The 24,848-nt window shown below is 36.5% G+C and overlaps 1 pseudogene; it reads left to right on the plus strand.

The window, feature by feature from the left end:
• Positions 1 to 23,366: 23,366 nt before the first annotated feature.
• LOC114695449 lies at positions 23,367 to 23,744 on the plus strand (annotated as a pseudogene).
• Positions 23,745 to 24,848: the final 1,104 nt, after the last annotated feature.

The raw sequence follows: 24,848 nt of genomic DNA on the forward strand, positions 1-24,848 counted from the left end.
CCCAGATTTCCATAGTTGCCTACACTGTTTTGTGAAGAGTGGAAGAGTAAGACCTCATGGGCTTTTCCCAGTGCACTTTGACATGTCCATTGGTTTCATCCTTGTTCAACACACATTTGGGCTTTATAGACATAGCTTCTGATATTACTAAGAGACAGAAATTCACAGCACACTCCCTGATCCTCTAGCTCTTCCACCCAATTTTGTACAATGTTTCCCAAGCCTTATGTACTGGCGAGTTTTGTGAATGTGACATATTTTCAAATGACAGGAATGTTATTCAAATGGTAAAGTATGTAAGCAGAGCAGAAAACAATGGTTACAGCTATAAGACCTGGGAATGCGGATGAATTAGATGAAGAAGTTTGGGGTTCATGAAATCAATATCCTAAGAGGAAGAATTTTGAGATGATTCCTACACTTCTTTTCTTTGAGATAAGGTTTCATATATCCTAGGTAAGTCTTGCACTCACTATGTAGTAGAAGATGACCACTTCTGATCATGAATTCAGAGAAAGCGAGGCATAGTAGCAGATGGCTGTAATCCCAGTGGAGGCAGTGGAGTGCTGAAGACTGGGAGTTCAAGGTCATCTTGGCTATATAGCTAGAGGTCAGTCTGTTCTACTATGATCCCATTCCAAAGCAAATAACATAAAGAAGGCACCCAATAGCACATGCAGAGGTAGTAGAAACAGAACATTCCATTTATATAACTAGCTATTAAAGGAAGATTCTGGTATTGTTCATGGATAAGAAAACAAAATGATCCAAAGCTTGAATTTTCCTGCAGCATAACAGAAACCATCTAAAATAAGAAACATTTAATCAGAACTTTAAGGATAACAACAATTTAATAATGAGTGTATAACATGGAAAGAAGTCACAATGTGACTTAATATAGAATTCATGTAAAGTTCGGTAGAGCATTTATCTATAATATGCTCACATTTATGGGGTTACATATTTTACTAGTGTAGAGAAAGTTGCATTTTCTATTCACTATTCATTCATCTAAGTGTAGGTTTTAGTTACCTACTATATGAAAGGACACTAAGTGTTGGGAAGAAACATTAAGTGACATAAATCTAGGACTCTTCTAAAAGACAGAAATGATTTGAATATATGTTGATTCCAACTATAATCTGAAACACTTAATGTTGGAATGATACTAAAAAGAATCCAATTTGGGAATACTAATTTGGGAAACCATTTTCTTATTAACAGAATAAAATAAGTGAAAATCAAGAGTAGTTTTTAGAATGAAGATTTGGAGAAATACATTTGAAATAAATTTAGTATATGATGTGGGAAACCATGGAAGTCTGGTCAATAATTTATTAAGGGATGAAATAAGAATTATACATTCATGAATACAAAATGAAGTAGCTCTGTTGCTTCCTCCTCCACTAGGAAAGGATGGAGAAAACTCTGTATCAGTTCACCCAACTGCGGCATCAGGAAACCTTCCTTGTCCCAGAGAGAGTGAGGGACCCTTCTCCTCAGATCTTATCCAAACACGAATTCACAGAAGACCATGCCCCATAGGGCTAGTCACCCCAATACCATTGGCTAAACATGTAATTCCCACAATAGATATATGTTACCTATTTAGATATCCTTAATGACAAATGAATGATAGTTTTAAGATGTGAAGTCTTATGGAATGGGAACTCCAAGGTTCATTGGGCAAATAACATAAGTAAGAGGAAGTATTGCTTCATATTTTGAAGATGATAGTAATTTTTAATGTTAGATTTTAATATGAATTTTCATAGAAAAGCTAAATTGGAAGTCATCAAAATATAATGAATAATTCACTAATAGTGTAGGTGTATTCAGTAGGAAACTAAATTATTTAATCTTGAGAACAGATGAATTCCCAAGGCAAGAATTAAAATTTCATCTTAAAATAGAACAAAATAAAATGCACAGCATATCCATTCTGTTGCATACACTTATTAAAAGGAATGAATATTTAATAACAGACAATATAGACAAAATAATTATATTAGGTTTACACTCTTCAAATGAAATCACTCTTTAATCTTAACTTAGGTAAGTCCATCAGTGTTCAGCAAGTTTCTCTTCACCTTCATTTTATTTTTGTTGTTTAACTAATTCTGTTGTTATTTAACTACCAAAGCATTTCATTCATCTTCATATATGTAAACTATTAATTTTGCTAAAACACTTCACATTAACATTTTTACAACAGTGCTTGTATATGATAAAAATCATATATTAAAATTAAAATTAGAGACATGAAAACCAGAAGGTGAATATTAATCTCACTTCAATTATCTAACAAAATATAGAAATTTAAAATTTCATAGAATTTTACAAAGCCAAATTTGTAGAACTTCATTGAATGTCTGAAAGAATAAATGAAGTATTTCCCTGTACACTTAATATAATTTGATGATCTAATCATTGATTTGATTTCTTGATTTCTGGAGATGCATTAAAATATTAAGATATTATTAAGCCATATATACCAAGATGTTGAAGGAAATCTTAAAATTTTTATAGATGAATAAAATTGAACAGGTAAAAATGCAAAAATTTTGCACCGATTTTTCCAATGAGTCTCTTAAGGCATTTGGGGAATGTAACAGATACTTTTATTGATGTAAAATATAGCTTTACTCTAAAGTGAGGGAAGGGAAGTTTCAGCTTCTTTATATATTACTCACATATCTCTTAAAACTTCCCGTTGGAACAACTTTAATTTCCTTTTTAATTCCAAGAAGTCTATGAAACAGTAAAAGGGCAAAAAGGTATCACAAGAGTTTTTTTATTTAAATATCCATAATGATAAGCAGATTATTGAAGACTTGAAAAGTATAATTAGGCCAAATGTCAAGTTCTATTTTATGTCAGAATAATGTGACTTTTGTAATGGAGTTCACCATGATCTTTTTTTTTTTTATACTTTTAAAGATCTGGATTTGTTCCTTATGTGTTCAAATAAAAATTGGGGTTGCTTGCTCTAAGATATATGCACATATGTGATCGGGCATGTGTGTGTATGAATACATGTGTATGTGTGTATAATTGTGGGTGCATGTGTTTCTCTGTGTATGACTGGTCATAAATTGTTGTCATAACCCTAATTTAAAGATTTTGCAAAAAATTCACTAAGTAAATGATTTAAGTAAATGAAACTAGTTTGCTGTATATCGTTATTCTTTTGTTCACCTTGTATAATTCACTTATGCTATTATAATTTGTTGAAATTTTAATGATCTTATAATATGCTATCAGAAGCAAACATATTGAATTGTACATGATTTCTTAAGCTATATGCAGGAAGGTAATGAGAAATACCAGAAACAATTATATTGCAGAATATGCTCTCTAAAATTTAAAATTGTATTCACCAACTCTGTACATAAATGTTTAAAGTTGAATAAAATATTGTTACACACTCTTATTTACATTGTAAAATATAACCAGGATATGGACAAGGGCAAAGAATTTAGATCATAATAGTTAATACTAAGGAAATACTATAATAGACAACAGAGATAATTTTTACTTCTAAAAGCAAGCACTAAATGAAAATAAAAACGAAATGATTCTTATATTATAAACTGAATGTTACTCAAGATCTTATAACTGTGCATATTTTGGCAAGAATAGAGGAAAATAAGACTGTAATGTCCCATAGTAGGAGCTAGTTTTTCAAGGAGCATCGTGCAGATCTGGGAAACAGCATATGTGCATCTCCACAGCCCAGTCTGGCAGCAAATGGAGAGTGACTGCCCAGCAGGCTTCCCAGACCTCGATGCCTTTTTTCTGCATCTTGTTTGGCACTTGTTACCATGATGAGCAGTCGATTTAGAGTCCAGAGGATTATGATCAGAATAAGTTAGGCAATTAACCATTTGCTAACAATTTTGGCAAAAGATTTGATGGAAGCTCTAGAAATTTACCAGATAATAATTGTAAATGCATCTAACGAGTGGTAATGTCAGTGGAGACACAACAATATAATTCTTAACAAGCATCCCACTGTTAGATATAAGCCAGGCCATGAAGGGGAGAGGGAGCTTTCTTTGAACTGTCATTGTGTTGAGAAGCAAAGTTATTCAGATCAACAGACTCATTTGCTCTATTAATATACACTGTGCAAAAACATTGTGTTTTCACTTTCTATGTGTTATTACCTGGAGTTTAGTGATTCTTAATGCCTCTTAAATAAATAAAAGCAAACAAATCATGTTTATTTGTGTTATTTTCAAGTGACTCAGTATCTAGCACAAAAAAATCAACGATAACAATTCAGTTGGGCACACTTTTCTGAAGAGTTCTATGGAAACTTCTTTGAAGAAACTGGAAACCTGTTAGTTTAGAATTGGGTGTTGGTTGACAGGATATTTCTCAGTGCATCAAATCTTGAGTCCCCAATTCATACCATTTTATTTCATTTTATTCTTCTCTCCTATAATACATTAAAACCACAGTTTTCCTTCCCTCCACTCCTCCCAGGCCTCCTCTCCCCCACCCTATCTACCCAACCCCACCTCCCCCCACTTTCCACCAGATCTGCCCCTCCTCTATTTGCCTCTAGAAAAGTGTGGGCCTCCCAGGATTATCAACTGAACAGGATATAACAAGGTACAATAAGGAGAGACACAAACCCTTTTATCAAGGCTAGATGAGGCAAACCAGGCGGAGGAAAGGGGTCCCAAGAGCATACAGAAGAATCAGAGACGCCCCCACTCCCACTGTTAGGAATCCCACAATAACATCAAACTGTACAACCATAACATATGTGCATAGGCTCTAGATCAGACCAATGCAGGCTCCATGATTGCCTTTTCTGTCTCTGTGAGCCCCTATGAGCCCTGCTTATTTGATTTTGTAGGCCGTGTTCTTCTGGTGTTCTTAAGCCCTCCGGTTCCTATAATACCTTCTCCTAATCTTTGCTGTGTTCCCTGAATTCTGCCTACTATTTGGTTATGGGTTTCTGTATCAGCCTTCATCACTTGCCTCTCTGATGATGATTGGGCTAAGCACCAATCTATGTGTAAAACAGAATATCATTAGGATTTATTTATTTATTTATTTATTTATTTATTTATTTATTTATTTATTTTTGCCAATCATGTTAAATCATCTAGGTCTCTAGGCTATCCACCCTATGGTGATATTTTATTTGTATTGAAATGTGATTTTATTTATATGCTAATAAATAAAGTTGCCTGGGGGTCAGAGCTAATAGCAAGCCATAGCTGAGCTGGGCGTTGGTGGTGCACGCCTTTAATCCCAGCACTTGGGAGGCAGAGCTAGGGGGATCTCTGTGTGTTCAAGGATACAGCCAGTATGGAGACACACGCCTTTAATCTCAGTACCAACCATAGAAGACCTGGAGGTCTGTATAGGTGGGCAGTGATGAGGAGGTCAAGTGGTTGGGTTTACAACCAATGAGAAGGCAGAATAGAAAGTCAATAAAAAGGACAAACACACAGGAAGTAGGTCTCTGGCTGAGGAGGACAGCAGCGGCAGTGAAAGGTAAGGATTTTAGCTCTTAGTTTTTTGCTCTGATCCCTTGGGCTTCTAACTTTGCAATTGGCTCTGTGTTTCTTATTTAACAAGACGGTTACATCTACATCACCCTCTGGTTCCTGGGTATACAGGCAGTGTAGGGTTTGAGCTCCATCTCATGGTGTGGGCCTCAAGTTAGTTTAGTCATTGGTTGGCACTCCCCCAAGTTCTGTACAGCCATTACTCCAGCACATCTTACAAAAAGGACAAATTGTCGGTCTTAGGTTTTGTGGCTGGATTGTTTTCCCAGTCTCACCAAGGGAGCCTTGGCTTGTTACAGAAGGTGGACAGTTCAATCTCTGTATTCCCCCATTACTAGAAGTCCTTGCTAGGTTCATCCTGGTAGATTCTAGGGAGTTTCCACTTCACTAGATTTCCACATTGCACCCCAAGTGCCCCTAATTCTAGTCATCTCTCCCTCCACCCACCATGATACCTCCTATTCCTATTCCCACCAGCCCCCAGTCCACCCACAAATTCTTTTTTTATTATTAAGAAATTTTCTATTCATTTTACATACCAACCACAGATCCCCCCTCTTCCCTCATCCCACCCTCAGGCTTTCCCCCTATCCCACCCCCCCCATTCCTATCTCCTCCAAGACAAGGCCTCCCATGGGGAGTCAGTAGAGCCTGATACATTCAGTTGAGGCAGATCCAAGCCCCTCCCCCTGCACCAAAGCTATATAAGGTGTCCCACCATAGGCACTGGGCTCCAAAAAGCCTGTTCATGCACCAGGCGTGGATTGTGATGCCACTGCCAGAGGACCCCTTAAATAGGTCTAGCTACATAACTCTCTACACAATAGCTGCACAATTGCCTATGCAGAAGGCCTAGTCCAGTCTGATGGAGGCTCCAGAACTATTGGTCCACAGTTCATGAGTTCTCACTAGTTTGGCTTGGTTGTCTTTGTACATTTTGCCATTATGATCTTGATGTCCCTTGTTCATAGAATCCCTCTTCTCTCTTTTACTGGACTCCTGCTGCTCAGCCTGGGGCCCAGCCACAGATCTCTGCATGTGCTTCCATTAGTTACTAGATGAAGGCTCTATGAGATTCTTCTGTTGAGAATTCTCTGTTTAGCTCTATAGCCCATTTTTAACTATTTGGTATTTTAATGTATAGTTTCTTGATTTTTTTATGTATTTTGGAGATCAGCTGTCTGTCAGATGAGGGGTTTGTGATAATATTTTCCCATTCTGTTGGCTATCATTTTGTCTTATTGACCATGTCTTTTACCTTACAAAATCTTCTCAGTTCCAGGAAATCCCATTTATTAATTATTGCTCTCAGTGTCTGTGCTAGCAGTGTTATATTTAGGAAGTGGTGTCTTCTGTGTCAAGACTACTTCCTACTTTCTCTTCTATCAAGTTTAGTGTAACTGGATTTATGTTGAATTTTTTGATCCACTTGGACTTAAATTTTGTGCATGGTGATGGATATGGATCTATTTGCAATCTTCTACATGTTGATATCCAGTGATACCAGCACCATGTGTTGAAGATGTTTTCTTTTTCCCATTGTACCGTTTTGGCTTCTTTGTCAAAAATTAGGTGTCCATAGGTGTGTGGATTAATGTCAGGGTCTTCAATTCAATTCCATTGGTCCACATGTCAGTTTTTATGCTAATACCCAGTTTATTTCTCCTGATACTTATTACTTTGCTGTGGCAGAAGCTTATTTAATATTAGAGAATAGTTGTTTAACTGGAAAATTCTACTTGCTCTCTGTACAGAAGAAGTTCACAGTCCATATGTGACCGCAACACAGTGGGAGAAGATGGGGAGTTGGCTGGAGGACCTGGCTTACTTGGGGGAAAGACATGATAATGCTCAGGATTCAATAATCCCAGGTCCATCCGAGACCCAACAAAGAAAGGGGAGATGGCAACAGCAGTTTTGTAACAGAAGAAATGATACAGCAGAGATGTCACAGAGGTTGAGAGGGGGCTAAATCTAACAGAGAAAAAATTGAGAGCATAATGCCTACCAAGAAATAATAGCACTAGAAGACAGTGTCAAGCTGAAGACATCTACACAAATATGGTAACCGTACCATAGGTACCAATAGATGGCCTGTATCTAACTCCATCCCAAATACAGAAACTGAGTAGTTGTGGCTTACACCTGGATAGTTGGTTTTAGCAATCAATCCTTCAGTCTGATCAATTTCTTATTGGAATTTCCCAAGTGTTTGTTCAGAATCAGTCCCAAGGAAACCCTTTTCCTATTATATACCACGAGTTTGTGATTACAGATAATCCAGTTCTGCCAAACCTAAGTTCTTGAAGTTAAGGAAGCATCCCATCTATTTAGTATTCCATCGAGTAATCTGGTCTGGTGAATAAAGACTATGGTTGTGTTGATTAGCATGTAAAATTTGGATATTCAAAGTAAACTAAACTGTAAAAAAAATGCAATTCTAGAAATTGGTCGTTGTTTGTTTTTTACCAAGACACTCCTACTAAAATGTTTATTCAGTGGCATTCAAGTGCTACCATTGTCACAAAGGAAAACTTGAAATATTGCTATGCTCTTAAAATACATGCAAAGGAAATCTAAAATCTTCATTAGTTTCCCCCCAAACTCAGAACTAATCATATTAAATCATTCCCCCAAGATGGCTGTGTTGCCATATGCTTAGTGGACTCCAGAGAAATGGGCATAATTCCTCTGAAAGAAAATCCCCCTGTCAATATGTAACAGACCTCATGTTTTTCCCCTTGCAGAATATGAAGCATTCCAGTCCATGCATTCTCATTATGTTAATAACAGTATAATCATACATTCACTTTCATAGTCTGTAAGTTTTCACCATGTATTAATAATTAAAAGACTCATACACTGTCTGCTAAACTATGTAAGAATGAAATGGAAATATTGCACGACTTCACTTGTTCATACAGTAAGTGAGGAGTAAAATAGGATTACTGCTGAGGTTCTCAGATTTAAAATTTGTTGGTCGCTATTAAAATACAATTTTTCTACCCACTGTGTGCATAGGTACTACTTATCGTATTACTGTTGATTATTGGATTTAGGGTAGAATCACTAATAGCTTGGCAATCTTGAAAATTCTATGACTCTTTTATTTAAAAAATAAATATATCAAAATCAAATCAGAAATAATTTTGGAATAATCATTGAACAGGATTTCTACCTCTGAGTCCAGTATATACAGCATCTGTAACCATGTTCCTTAATGCCCACTATGCTTGATGAACTCTCCATGGGGGCTGATGTCTTTACTGGAATCATCTTCTTGTGATTCTGGTAAGTTTCTGGTTTCCCTGACTATTTCAAGATTATGAAATCTGAAAAGCAGACATGAAACAAATAATATCTGCAGAAGCCAGGCTATAAATGCCTGCCTTATATTTAGCATACCTCTATATTAAAAAATATTCATATCCAGATTGCCTACTACCCACATACCATGAAATCTGTTTAATTAAATAAAAAATATTTGCTGACTATTTTGATATGAAATGATTCAACAACACATATCAATAATAATAATAATAATAATAATAATAATAATAATAAAAGAAACTTTAAGATTTGCCCTGGAGAGGAGAAAACTTGGCTGAATGTCAGAGGCTAGCCATTCTGACTCTCCAGAGGGCACAGAGAGCATAGAACCAGGAGGAGAGCAGTAAGGAGTTAAGTTGGTGGGAAAGAATGACAGCATCTATACAGATTTCACTTAGTTGTTATCCTGGGAGATCAGTTGAAAAAAAAAAAAAAACTTGCATTTCTGCTCTGCTGCCTTCATTCACCTTGAGCTTTCATAGTGGAAGTCAGTGTTAGGGTTTAAAACCCAATCAGAGACCCAGCAGCTTTACATCTAAAGCAACCCTAAGGTAGGACATTCTGTTTGGGGCACATGGTATGAAATGTTCTATAATATTTTATAGATTATATATCACTTTTCTCTTTAATATCTGTACTTCCTGGCGTTAGAGGAACAGGAGCTTTGCAGTTGTTTCACCTTAACTAATATTCTTAACAAGATATGTTTTTAATTTAATAGTAAACTTCCAGCCTATTTAACTACAATATGAAGCTTATCATTGAAAGTAGCCTCTGATTCTCACATTATTCCAACTGGACCTACAAGTTAATTATAATAATGTGAATGGAAAATGAATAATAATCTAGACAACCAATTTTTATGCTTAATAAGTTAATCATAAATTTTCAGAAATCTTCTACACATGCTAATTATGATAATACTACCTAAGTACAAAAACATATATACTAGTACAACTAAGCTGTTTAAATGCTGGCCTTATAATTACAGTAATGACCTAGGATTAACACACCATGTGAAGGTTAATGGCTGGCATGGAAAGTACTTTTGGCCATTAACCCTAAATACATTCTCTGAACTTTCATTATTATTTCAAAATAGCTGAAAATGTATATATGATGAAAATGAAAACATCAATTATCTCCACTGTGCTGCTTCTCATTTAAATGTTGCCAACTTTATCAATTTTCTCAAAGACAGATTATGAATTATTTTACTGAACACATTTGGTAAGTGTAAATTATACTGAAGGCAGATTATGAGTACTACTCTGAGAAAACAGATACAACTACAATCCATGTGAAGGAGCTCACATGCACAGAGCTTCAAGTAACTGTTATCTGGAAAAGAACCATAAGCAAATAGCTCAGAACCAAACAGGATGATTAAACCCACCCAAATCTGAAATGTGAGTTGAGTGATTAATTAAAAAATAAAACACTGGATAAGGGAATTTATAGTTAGAATAGAACAGAACCATAAAAACTTTGATAATATGGCTGAGAATTTCACACAAGAATATTAAAAATTGGAGTTTAAAAGAAAATAACTGAGTGTGAGTGGAAATAAATAGAAAACAATCTACATGCATACACCTAAGAAACTGAAGACTATCCAAGAAACTGAAATATCAGAATACATATATTTAAAACCAGATCAGCCAAAGAAGGGAAAACAATTAGAATGTAGTAATATAACAAATGTGAGAACATCACAAAAGCATTAGAGACCAAGCTATACACAAAGTGTTATTTGAGAATAAAGATGCAGTCATTTCTAGCACAGAAGGAGGATGCTAATCACTTAAGAGATGGGGACATAAAGGAATCAGAAAGTAAAACAGACCAGAATAAGAACATAAGGACCAAAACTGAACAGATGGGGAATGAATGCAGGCAAAGGCTATAAGAATACCCTACATCATGGATGTTTGTAAGGAGCATAGGGAAACATACTGTTTCAAGATTACTAAACATACATATAATATATGCACAAATGTTTGTGTACATGTTAATGTCTATTAACATTAAAGGGAAAGGGCTAAGTGAAGTTGTGCCACTTGATACTGTAAAAAAAAAAAAAAGCCTAATATTAACCATAAGTTTTAAAATGAGGTGAAAGGTGAAAGGAAACGGCAGGTGGGGCATGCATGCTGCAGACAGTATATCCCAAGGCTCCAATGTAGATCAAACGTAAGCAGTTAAAATGTGAGAATGAGAGGTATATCTTTAAAAAGATAACATAAGCACTAAAATGCGATCATTAAAAGGAACATTACTAAACAAGAAATGAAAAATTATAATCAATAAAAAAATTGGAAGGTAAAATGAAAAAAGTCCAATACAATAATAACCACATCAAATGATGAACAATTTAGAACACAGTTCACCAATACATTAAGGGATAGTAGTATAACATGAATTTTAAATGGTCTTATTAACAACAACAACAACAACAACAAATACCCAGAAACTCAGTGCCAGCTATTGAAGTGAAATCTGAAAGATCAGAGAAGCAGAACAAGCCACAGCTAACCTTATCTTGCCAACTTCTCAGCCAATCCTGTTTCCTCAAACTGGAAGCCTCGGAGTCCTCATCTGACCAGATCTCAGCTGAACTGCTGCTAAAAGCCTAAAAGCTTAAAAGCATCTAGTTCCTGGTCCTCATGCCTTATATACCTTTCTGCTTTCTACTATTACTCCCTGGAATTAAAGACATGTCTTTCCCAAGCAAGACATGAGATTTCAAGTGCTGGGATTAAAGGTATATGTTACCATGTCTGGCTGTTTCCAGTGTGGCCTTGAACTCACAGAGATCAGGATGGATCTCTGCCTCTGGAATGCTAGGATTAAGGCATCTGCTACCACTGACGAACCTCTATGTTTAATATAGTGGCTATTCTGTTCTCTGAAGCCCAGAAAAGTTTATTAGGGTGCACAATATATCAACCACATTTCCCTTTTTTGTTTAAAATAAAAAAGTTTATAACTAATATAAGGAAAAAGTATATACAATAAGTATATACAATATATACAGTTAAGAATTACATTAACAATGTCTAATCCATTAATATTTGACAGATTCAGACAAAAATTTTATTACTTATCCTTTTTAAAACAAGTAGTTCCTTTTTAAAAGTAGATTCAACAATCTACATTTTAATCTTACCATATCTATATTCTCTTTTTTTTCTTTTCTTAGTAGATTTAAAAATCTACTTTTTATCTTATCATTTTTATATCTTCCCTTTTTTCTTTTCAGAGTAGATTCAGTTATCTACCCTTTTCTATATCCTCTTTTTGTTTTTTCTTTCTTTTAAACAAGAACCCTGTATCTAATCTCCTTTGTTTAGCTTTTTTTCTGACCATTAACAATTAACAACTTGTAACCAACAATTGTAAACAATGACAATATCAATAACTCATTTAAAAAACAAAAACAGCCACCCCACCTCTTGGGAATGTGAGCATTGTGTTCTTAAAATTATATCCTGCTGTTTGGGGGTGAAGGCATCTTTAGGGGATCCTGAAAAGATAAAATTTGGGTTAATTGTCAAGTCCTGGGAGAGTTAGCTGCATCATCTGTCCAGTCTCTGCATAACGGCAAAGTGCAGGACTTGTCTTAAGTTCTTGCTCAAGTAGTCTGTGAATCTGAATAATCACAGCTAGCCATCTAGAAATTGTCCTGAGCAGTTTGTAGTCCAAAGCCTATCTTTGGGTGATTAATCAGCTTAATGTCTTTATCATAGTCCATGTGGAATCATCATTATGGGATCCTGTCATCTTTTTGGAGAATTCAAAGTAGCTGTTAGGTGTGGTCATGGTTCCGTGCAGTTTTTTTTTTTTTGTGTGTGTGTGTGTATGTGTGTGTGTGTGTGTGTGTGTGTGTGTGTGTGTGTGTGTGTGTGCCTTCTCTATGGTTTGGAGCAATATCAATTGTATCTGTGGCAGAATTATATCTCACAGTCAGTCTCAACTTTGCAATACAACAGGTCCATTCTTCTTCACCAAGATATTCTTTGATTTCAAATCTCTGTGAGCAATAGCTTACTTTCCTTGGGTACCAACAATCTCCATGTGAAGATGGGCAAGACCACATGCCATGGATAGAGCGGGTTTGATCATCCCTTCTGCTGTAACAGTGTATCTATTTAAGTAATCCAAAAGGGATCCATGCCCCTGGTAATTCAACACCAGCCACAGCTGAGTCCATGTGTCATTGTCTTTGTTGTCTGCTGCTATAAATCCTAGGATTTTTCATGGTGTAACAACACAGTCTGATAAATCTCTGCCTCTCAGAACCAGGAATGTTCTTCCCTAGAACAGAATATCTTCACAGCAACTTTTTCTCCTCACCACTTGCCTTGCCAAACTTCTCCAAACTGACCTTTGCCAATGCTTCCTTATAGCACAATGTTCTTGGCAATTATTCTCTGAACAAGCAGTGGTGAACACTTAGTCCCCATAGCAGCATCACTGTCACCACCAACATGATGAGAAGCAGCTGTTAATGAGGAGCAGTAGCTACCATCTCCATGGTCCCATCACCACAGTCTGTGACCGGCCTAGCCACAGCTTCTCCTCAGCAAGTCTCCCAGGCTAGTCTCAAACTTGGGATCCTCCTGGCTCCACCTCCTTCAGCAAATCCTACCATCTTGCACCACGTGCAGCTGGCCACGTGTAGCTCGGGCTTAAGCTGGGGAATGCAAGGCCACAGGCAAGTGGCTTTTTCATGAATTTATACCCTACAAGTTGGATGCCAAATGTAACATGAATCTTAACCTGTCTCACTAACAAAAAACTTCAGTGCCAGCTTAGTAGGAACTATCTATAGACACAACTGTCATGTATGCTTCAAATGATCTACTTCTCTTCTCCAGACATGAGCAACTGCTGCCTGTGGACAGGACACTTAGAAGCATTGGTCCAGTTCCTGATCCAGAAAAATATTGCTTTAGTTAAAATTTTCTAAAATAAGGTGTTCCATTTAACAGCTGTTCTTTGAGCACAGGAGGGGAGAAGTGTTAAGTGGTGATTGCAGATTTACTATATGAACTCACGAATACCAAAGTTATGTATCTTTCTAACACATCTTCAGGAAGAACATTTCAAGCATCTGTGTCACACATAGCCATATCCAAGAGCCTGACTGTCATGTGTGACACTTAATCCGACTTCAGTAAATAACTCTGGAAGTGAAAACTGGCAGATTTAGTGTGGTCTTAAGAAAATAATAAAATGGCAAAGGGGATAAGCAATATATATTGTGTGCTACAAATAGGAGAAAAAACAGTATTAAACATCATAAAACCTTGCATGGTGGAGTATGACTCTGAATTGACAGAATTATGTCTAGACAAGTGTTAACTTTTGGAAAGAAAAGATATTAATATTCTTATTTTTTATCTCAAGGGAGTTTTAAAGTATGGATTTCATAAGCAAATTGTACCGACTTTAGTTTCTCTCTTGCATCTGGTAAGAAACTAATAAGTTTCATTATAAAGGGATTCACTCCAAGTAAATTTATTGGAAGAGATGTTCCTCTTGAAACAATTTGGGTGTATAATCAGTGATTGGTTCCCTCCATGTATGTCTTACAAACCACTCTTTGAAAACTATAAATTGTCTTTCAGTTTTGCTAAAATATATCAACACTTGCCAGACATAAATATGTCATTTAACTCATAGCAGAGGGCCTGAAACCGGATGTTTTGTTTAACGGTAGGCCTGACCTAAGTGTCTTTTCTTTTCATTGATATGAGATCTGCCCCTACTCCACATTAGTGCTCTGCATTAGTATTTGCAGGAAACAAGGTGGTTCTGTATCCAGATCTTACAAAGTACAAGCATTACTGTTTGCATGTAGGATAGCTTGATTGAGGTATGGACTTCTTTACCTCAGCTTCAAGCAGTGAAATTATACTGGGATCCCTAAAGCCATACCTAACAGGCTTTAAAGACTTCTTCACGAATTGCACTTTCCCTCAAGATTATTTAGCAGGTTTCTTTGTAGGATAGTATTTCAAAACATTCCTGATCAAAAGAATCAGTTGGAAAATTCAGATTTGTGGCTGCAACCCCTGGGGATTGCCTCTGGGAGTTAATAGAAACCCAGGAATCCCTTTGACCCCTTGCAGTGACTCTTAACATCAGATAACATTGGAAAGCAACCAACTCTATAGACTGCTCCTTTAACACTCCCTCTGAATGCCACATGGAATTCTGTACACCAGAAGAGGTAACATATTTTCTACTGTGAATAGATAAACCCCAGAGAATTATGAACTATGACCCCAGCCTAGAAATTCAGAAGAGATCAGAGCAGGGTTTGCTTTGGTGGCATGTAACCAAAATTTATCCTATAATGGAATTGAAATCATCCACCTTCTAAAAAAGCAAATGAGCTATAATAAATTTTTTTTTGTGGGTGAAGAAGCATGTAGAGACATTAGAAAGAAATGTGCATCTAAAGACATAATTTGGACATCGCAGATTTCTGTATTCAAGTCCACAGTCCAAGAACATGAAAGAGAAAAGTCATAGGCCATTTGTGATTTACCCTTACAATACAAATAATCATTTTTTGTCATACCAGTAAATGATAGCTAGTTATTTAGATAGATAGATGAATTTTGGATTAATGCTGCCTTTCACCTCAGTAATGTGTATTAGTACCTAAATTGTTTTACTTATCTAGTATATATGCACTCAACAGAAGAGAGATGTGGAGAAATGGGAGCTTCTGAGGAAAGAACAACAGCATACTTGACACCTTTGGCTTTTAAGATTCCCTATTGGTTCCAATCAATTTCTTGCTGAGTATGCAAATTCAAAGAAAGATTTAAGCAGTAAGAAATAAACCCTCCCAACATGGATTTAATATTCTTGGAACAAATTCAGAGATCTAAACTTTATAATACAAAAACCTATATTGTAGTATATGAAATCAGTCAACATCTACTTGACATGGAAAGATGTCTCTAAGATAAAACTGATTTTATTCATGATATACATATTAATGACAATTTCCCTTCCAGTTTAAAAATATAGAATTTTTCTTACATGAAAACCATTTCATGGAAAAAAGAAATTTATTGAGTTTTGGTTTCATTTTAGAGATCATCCTATAAGGTATTCCACTTTATTTTTGATAACTTTATTTTCTTATTCTTCAAATCACAGTTTCTTTCTAAAAAAGTTTGCTATTTTTCTCAGGGGAAAAAACTGTAATAGCAAAAGATGTTCTTATTTTTTATGGCCCTTTAAAATTATACATGTTACAATTAACACAAAAACATTGCATACTACTTTTCAAAACACATATCATCATGACCTAATTGGTGTATTTTATAACTTTGAACTTAGAAAATGTTTAAGGTAGAAATGTAGTTAACCCCTTTGGATGGCCTACCTCCTAACACAAATAATTAATTTTAAATTGAATCATCTGCAGCAACATTTCCTTTTTCTGGCAAATATTCATTTCTCTCTCTCTCTCTCTCTCTCTCTCTCTCTCTCTCTCTCTCTCTCTCTCTCTCTCTCTCTGAAACTCAACAGAACATATTGTTGAATCTTCATACCTGAAAAATAAGTACCTATTGTATTTCTACATTAACAATTCCATATATAGTTCACACAATTTTTCCTAAGAATATTATAATTAATATGATCAACAAAGCATTGTACTAAATCAAACTACTCTGCAGATGAATTTCTAAATGGTTTTATTAAATAAAAAACACAGAGCAAAATATAGGGATGAAAGCCTTAGAGAGATCAGGGAAATAGGGAAAGCCACCAGCCATTCTTACCTCACCAACTCTGTGCTTCCAAATGTGAGTTACTTCCTATCTACCCATGCCTTTATTGCCTTGCTGTTCTGCCCTCTCATTGGCTATCTTAACCCAGCTACCTCACTTCCTCTTCCTACTCAGCGCTGTCACTTTCTGTCTGTCCAGGTCTCTATGGTTGAAATGTGATTGATATATTGTACACCCAAATAAACTTATCTGGGGGTTAGAAAACAAAACAGCTACTATATTAAACATAGAGGTTAGGCAGTGGTAGCACATGCCTTTAATCTTAGCATCCCAGAGGCAGAGATCTATCCAGATCTCTGTGAGTTCAAGTCCACACTGAAAGCAAGCAGGCATGGTGACACATGCCTTTAATCACAGGAAGTGATGGCAGGAAGCAGAAAAGTATATAAGGCATGAGGACCATGACCTAGAGGCTTTTTAAGCTTTTAGGCTTTTGAGCAATAGTTCAGGTGAGATCCATTCGGATAAGAACTCAGAGGCTTTCGGTCTGAGGAAACAAGATCAGCTGAGGAACTGGCAAGGTGAGGTTGGATGTGGCTTGTTCTATTTCTCTGATCTTCCAGCATTCACCCCAATACCTGGCTTCGGGTTTTTTATTAATAAGACGTTTTAAGATTTGTGTTACACTGCTCTGCTAAATGAAGGATGGGAAGGGGGGATAATAGGTAGATTGAGCTAGATGGTCAATGAAGACTAGTGTATTTAGTTATTGAAAAATAAAGAAAGAGACAAATAACCTCAGAGCTGCCCAGGCTCACTGCTTCATACTTAGCTTGGGTCTTTAATCTGTAAAGACTTTAGAAAAAGGAAAACAAAGGAATAATTTAAAGAACAATGAGAACAGTGCAAAAATGTATTACTCTTATTTAAAAAATGGGTAATTATTCATCCAGGCAGTTGCATATTTTATAAATATAAGAAAATTCAAAAGAAGTTAAAGAGTTCACAGTGAGTCCTTGCTAAATTAATCCCTGAGATCCTTTGGCAGTGGGCATTGACAAGTGAGTCCTGTTACCACAGTTTAGCTGCTGCTGCTGCACTGGATTAATTAAAAGACTCAACTGGTGCAATGCCCTTCATCATCTTCCTGCTTCGTTCGAAGTTCCCAGAGCAATAAGAAGGCATAGGCCCTCCCTGCCAATCATACTTTAAAAGTTAGCATGTGACATTCACGCCAACCTGAAATTTCAAGGAGAGGCTCAAAAGTTTAGAATACACTTAAGCTATCGAGTTTCTATAATGGCCGCTGAACATGAAAACGAAGGTAAGCCCTTTGTTTTCACTTTAAGGTTAAATTGTTGAATTCTCTTAGGTAAAATAATAAACAAAATTAGACATATACAGTGTTTCCACTGTATACAAGATTTGACAAGTTCTGTAAAAACACACGACACTAAAAGTACAAGATACGTAGTCACTGGGCTGTGATATTCCCTTTGCCCTGTGCTCATCTCAAGGCATACTTTCATTTGATGACAGACACAATACAAGTCTTAGAAAATGGTAAGAAGGGATATCTGTGGCAAATGCTTTGAGAGGCATTCAGAGATGGCTGACCAATAAGTTTGCTTACTTTTCTTCCAGAAGACCAGAGGTTGGCTCCCAGTACCTACATCAGCACCTCACAACCACTTGTACCTCCAACTCCAGGGAATCAGTGTCTGAACTCTAAGAGCACCCACACATGCAGATATGCAAAAATTCATATAAATAAAAAGTAAATATTTTAAGGAGTCAAAGCCAAAGTTAGTATGGTGTGCTCTATGATGGAGAGTGGGTCCAATCAAGTGCCATTAATCCTGATGCTTTCACATTTGCTTATCAGTTGGAAGAAGTTTAACTGCTTTGTCTTTCTGGAATATCCATGTTTGCTCTCTTGCACTGATGTCATCCCAGGATCCTCATCTGAGTAGAATAGTGTTTCAATGGCTATCAGCTACTTCTTCTAAATGGCAACAACAAATTGTTCAATCGCAAATAATGGGTACCTATACAAAGAAATTTTTCTCTTGATGTATCAGAATTTTTACTTTATAAGAGCATGTGCCATTTAGCACCTTGAGTAGAGCTCTGCATTTTGCCTCTATCTTATTATAAAATCACACCACATGGAATCTAGGTCATGCTTGTTATTATTAATACACAGTAAAAATGCCATGCATTTTCTATTTGCCCTTTTCAAGGCTCTCTCTGCCACCCTCCTTACCTCTATTCTGTCTCCTTCAAGTTGTCCCCAATGTGGGAAATCAGAATCTTTCTCTGCCATGCTAAAATTAATGTTTCCTTCCTTCGTAGTTCTTAAATGACCTTGATCAGACTGTTCTCATTGAAGAATAGTGCACATCTGTTTCAGGCTGCGACAACCTCTCAGGCCTTTTGTTTAATTGCTGGTGTTGTTTTATTTTCTGACATACCCCCACCCCGAAAAGAGGCATCCATCTCTTCTTGCAGTTTGCACCTCCCTCCCCCCCACCCCCTCATTCCCTCTGCTCTTACTTCCTCTAACTTCATTCCCTCTCCCCCTGTTCTCCCTCCCCTCGTTCATTCCCCCATCTTTATAGCCCTGGTGACTTCCTTTCACAAATTTAAAAATTATCTCTACAAATTTGTCATTCTAAACCTAAAAGGAGGCTCTATTCTCACATTTAATTAAGATAGAAGTCAATATATTTTTACTTCTCTTAAAAATAAGTTTTCTAACTATAGAACAATACACAGAATAACTAGAGGATTTTTATCATGAAATTAATTTTTAAATTACCTTTAAATTATAGTTACACTTTTTATGGTAATTCATAATAGCAAGAGGTATGCAGTAAACAAAAATTATTTGTTTACCCAGATAATATGTACAAATACATTATTGAATAAACAGATATTTCATTGATAGATTGGTTAATACTTTTCAGACATGACAAAATAGGTAACATAACATCAGTTAAAAATATATAACCATCAAAATACATGAAAAATATAAATCTCATTATTAATTTGCATTGTCTTTGACCTTATTAATAGCTAATATATTTTGGAGGCAAAACACATGCATTCTTTATAAATACTTCATTTCTTATGAAAGGACAATGCAGTCTGATGATCATGAGCATGGAGCAAAGCAGGGCACTATGGGGTATGGCTGCATTCCCACTGTGGATCACAACTGCACTCCCACTGTGAGGCATGGCTGCATTTCCACTGTGGGGCACAGCTGCTGCCCAATGTACTTGATGAATAAGCTGAAAAGAAGACTTGAACCCACTAGTTTGAGACCCTTATCTCTAGCAAGCAAATACAGGAATGAACATGTGTAAAGTAGGCATGACTTCTCTACTTCACTGTTTAATGAAATGCAGGCAAAGAGGATGTTCTTAGTTCATGTGATCCGTAGTCAGTTATTATGATAACACCTCAATTAAATAAATTTTGTTTCCAAGTATGTATTGATCTAGGTATCAATATCCATTTCTGCAAAAATTTAGGGTAAACCATCCAAGCAAATAAAATACTTTAAATGCTACACTTTCAGTTATTAGAGCCAACAGATTGTTTTGGGTGGAAAGAACAAATTCTTGTTTTTCTAACAGTGTTGCCATAGCTTCTAGAACAGCTACTATGGGAGGAATGAAGCTGATGTGCATCAGAGCAAAGTTAGTTTGCAGCTTAGTGTGTTCTTAAGGAGTTGTGTAGATGTAACCAACTGTCTTATTAAATAAGAAACACAGAACCAATGTAAAAGAGAAAGCCAAGAGGTCAGAGCTCAGAGCTAAAACCTTACCCTTCTTCCTGCGGTGGTCCTACCTCTCCGAAAGAGAGCTACTTCTGTGTGTTTGTCTTGATATAATCTTTCTGTTCTGCCTTCTCATTGGTTGTAAACCCAAACATGTGACTGTCTCATCACTGCCTGTAAGCACAGCCCATGCTTTCCAAGTTGTTGAAAGTTTCAAGACACAGAATTTTAAGTTAGTGACCATATCACCTAGAAAGTCTCTCTGCAAAATGTCTATGATGCCAGTGGGTCAAACAGGTGATGCCAGTGGTAGTACACTCTCCTCCTTAATTCTTCTATGTATCTGCTGTTAATATGAATGATGTGATTATTTGTGTGAAAGAATGTGCCAAGTATGGGCTGATTATCTCTATTCTTATCAATAGGAGTCTCATATAAGCTACCAGGAAAAATATATATCTTGGAGTTATGATCTGCTTGGAAATACTTCACAAAGGCTGTAAAATTTAGGAACTGTTCTTGTATTAGGGAAAGAGTAGGAAAGTTGATATACACCTAGGCTCTACTATTATTGAGCAATGGATACATTCCTGAACATATCTGTCTAGACGTAGGTTAATGGAAAAGAGGGGAAAAAAAGTTGAAATTCTATTCCAGAATAACATTTCAATCCTGGAGAATTGCTTGCAATAGAAAGACAACCTGTTTTACTTGCAAGGTCTCTATTTTCCCATTTTTCAAGTGGACATGGCATCATTTACAAGCTATCAAGAGAGCTCAGAAAGGTTTAATGAGGTGACATATCTGAAATGTTATCTAAAGGAAAATATTTTTATTATCTCTGCAGATAATACCTCAGCTTGACTAGAGAAAAAAAAGATAACACACACTATCATTGTATTATGATAAAGCAATGAACTACCACCTGCAGGAAATTGGCTTCATGAAAGGCAACGGCAAAGAGCACATCAGGATTACATGGAATCAATCAGAGGCAGTCAGAAAGAACACAAGCCGGATGAAGTGGAGTCTTTCATGACAGGCAGGAGAATATATCAAAGCCATCCTTGCTAATTTCAAAAAACCCACCCTCTCTGCTCGAGGTGAGAACATTGCTTCAGACAGCATGCTGGCTCTGCTGGACTTCTGTGAAGATGCTATGACTCCATTTGTGGGTTTCTTAAAGAATGATTTAGGAATGAAAAAGGCCAGTTTGGGTAAGCACTGTAAGTTAGATCACCAGTGAGAGCAAATGGAGTGTGAGATGCCATATTCCCTTCTCTACTAGGAATATATTTGCACCAACTGTGGCCTGATTTTTGTATTTTGATTCTGGGTCAAGATTCACTTAAACACTACCTTTCAACAATGACAATCAATTTCATATTCAGTTAAAAAGAAACACCTTTATGAAACTAATACAACAAACCAGTTTAAAATAAATCCATATATGCTTGTAAGACTGTGAAATTCAGGAAGAGAAGCAATGGTCAAAACTTACAGGCTCAGATAGTTACATGGAAGATCAAGCAGAAAGATTGTAAGAGTCACAGAGGAAGGATGACACCAAGGAAATGGTATTTCCCAGACACAACGGGACTGATAGGTTATGAATCACAGAGTCTGGGGCACAATACAGAATCCCATCACTGAAAGGGGAGAGTGGGTATGAACTCCCATCCCTAACCAAGAAGCTCCCTCTAATTGACAATCACATGCAAAGGCAAGATTAGATTTCTCCAGTGGTGTCTCACTTGATGTATAAACCATACTTAAGGACATCCCCTGTGCCCAGTAGTTGATGGCCAGCACAAAAAGAACTCAGTGATATTTTCATAGAATTTTTGTCTCATATTGCTTTCTTTGGTCATTTTTTATTTCACTAGTCTTTTACTTTTATTGTAAGGTTTTTTGATTTTGTGTTTTTATGAAGTGTGTGTATGAGTGTGTATGTGTGTGTGTGCATTTGTGTTTCTAGTGTTTTTTCTATTTGGTTTGTGTTTCTATTTGTGTGTTCGTTTTCTAAAGAGAGAGAGAAAGAAATCATGGAGTTGGTTGGGTCAGGGAAAGTGGGGAGGATCTTGGAATAGTTAGGGGGATGAGATTAGAATATTGTATAATTTTTTCATTAAAATACGCATTTTACTTTTAAAAATCACAGATTATGGATCATAGCAGGTACTCCATTAAGATGAATGTTTTCTAGAGTACTAACATAGGCAATGGGGAGAGCTATGCAAGTGCTATAATGACATGCTTAAGTTATAAATTCAATGACATGCAGAGTTATACACTTCTTTGTAGCTAGAGTTTTTCTTGTCCTGTCTGGCCCACAGTCAGGACAAATCTCTCTCACCTGCCAGTCCTGCAGACACTCAGACCCAACTAAGTAAACACACAGAGACTTATATTACTTATAAACTGTATGGCAGTGGCAGGTTTCTTGCTAACTGTTCTTAAATCTTAAATTAACCCATTTCTATTAATCTATATGTCACCACGTGTTCTGTGTCTTTACCTGCTGCCTTTACATGCTGCTCCCTGGCTGGTGTCTCTTTTCATTGCCTTCCTGTTCCCCCAATTCTCCTCTCTCTACTCCCACCTATACTTCCTGCCTGGCTACTGGCCAATCAGCTTTATTTATCAATCAATCATCCACAGCACTCCTTTAGTACCAACTACATGGACAGGCAGGAGGATGGCTTGAGGGCAGAAGTTTAAGATCAGACTACTGCACAAAGTGAAACCCCAAGTCACACAATAAAGACAGCTCTTGCCTTCAGTCAAAGAATCCTCTCTTTGCAACAAGTGGAGACTATCATAGAAAACCACAATTGAACACATGTAGAAATCTACCGTTCATGGAAAGCCCAGTCTCAATGGGAACATCAGCCTCCCAGTTCCTGTATTTATGGCTAAGGCAAGATCAAAGAAGTTCCTCTTCCGAGGACGGTGCTTAGAGGCACTCAGAATGGTCCAGCGTTTGACATACCATCATAGGCTTTCCTACAACACAGCCTCTAACAAAACTAGGCTCTCTCGAACCCCTGGCAACAGGATTGCTTACCTTTACCAAGAAGGTTGGGAAAGCACCTAAATCGGCATGCGGTGTGTGGCCAGGCAGGCTTCGAGGGTTTGTGTTGTGAGACCAAAAGTCCTTATGAGGTTGTCTAAGACCAAGAAGCATGTCAGCAGGGCCTACGGTGGGTGCATGTCTGCCAAGTGTGTCCGCGACAGGATCAAGTGGGCTTTCCTTATTGAGGAGCAGAAAATTGTTGTGAAGGTGTTGAAGGAACAAGCACAGAGTCAGAAAGCGAAATAAATATGCAGCTTTTTTAAATAATAAAGGTCAAGTCTTGGTTAAAAAAAAAAAAAAGATCAAAGAAGTTAAGGTAAAAAAAAAATTGTAAAACTTAGAATGCCAGGATGTCTGCTGTAAAACAGTCTTTTATAGAAATGTCTCCATTAACAAGATCTGAACAATGGCAATATCAATAAGTATGGTAATGTGGAAAAGCAAACATCTCACAAGAAACTCCCAACTCCAGACAAAAAAACCACAGGAATTAATAATTGCTAAGAGAGGGAGAATTATCATCTCCCAAAGATGAGTATACTAATTGGATATCAATTAAGAAGTTATATACACAATCCACAAAAGAAATAGACTGGACAGGTTGTATATATATATATACACATATACATACATATATGTAATACATATATTATTACATAACACACACACATATATGTGTATGTGTTATATAACAATAATAATCAAGGAAAAAGAGGCCATTGATTTGATAGTGAGCAGGCATGGAAGAAGTTGGATGGAGGGGACTTGAGAGTTGATAGGGATGAAAGGAAAGGAGATACAATTATATTTTAATTAAACATCCATAAAACGTAAAACCAATTTTTTTTTAAAGGCAACGACTACAACAAAATCAGGCATTCTGGGATGTGTACCGTTAAGTGAAGGAACATCCAGAAGAATCTCATGGTATTTAGTATCAAAACATAAAGGACAATACCATGAGAATATGATAAATAAGCAGTGCATACACAGTGGGATGGGGCCATGAGTTCCCCAAGGCCTTACAGGTATACATCATTAGATTTTAACAGCTTGTAATGTCATTGGTGTTGACAAAAAAGCTGAAACGTCCAAATGATATGCTAGAAGTTTTCACCTGGGAATTACCCAGCTCCACTTTCAATAAATATCAGAGAATAAATGAACTAAATAACTTCTTACTATTTAGTCTAGTAGTTTCTATCTAGTTTTGGGGATTTTTTTTAATAAAAAAAACTTAACTCACTGAAGGGTCAATGAATTTGAGATAGTAAACAACTAAATTAATTAATTCACATAACCACAAAAGCCTTGCATAAATTGTTTAAATCAGTTTCTAGCAATATTCTGAATAAACAGAAAAT

The sequence above is a fragment of the Peromyscus leucopus genome, chromosome 2, assembly GCF_004664715.2.
Source record: "Peromyscus leucopus breed LL Stock chromosome 2, UCI_PerLeu_2.1, whole genome shotgun sequence".
NCBI classification, from domain to species: domain Eukaryota; kingdom Metazoa; phylum Chordata; class Mammalia; order Rodentia; family Cricetidae; genus Peromyscus; species Peromyscus leucopus.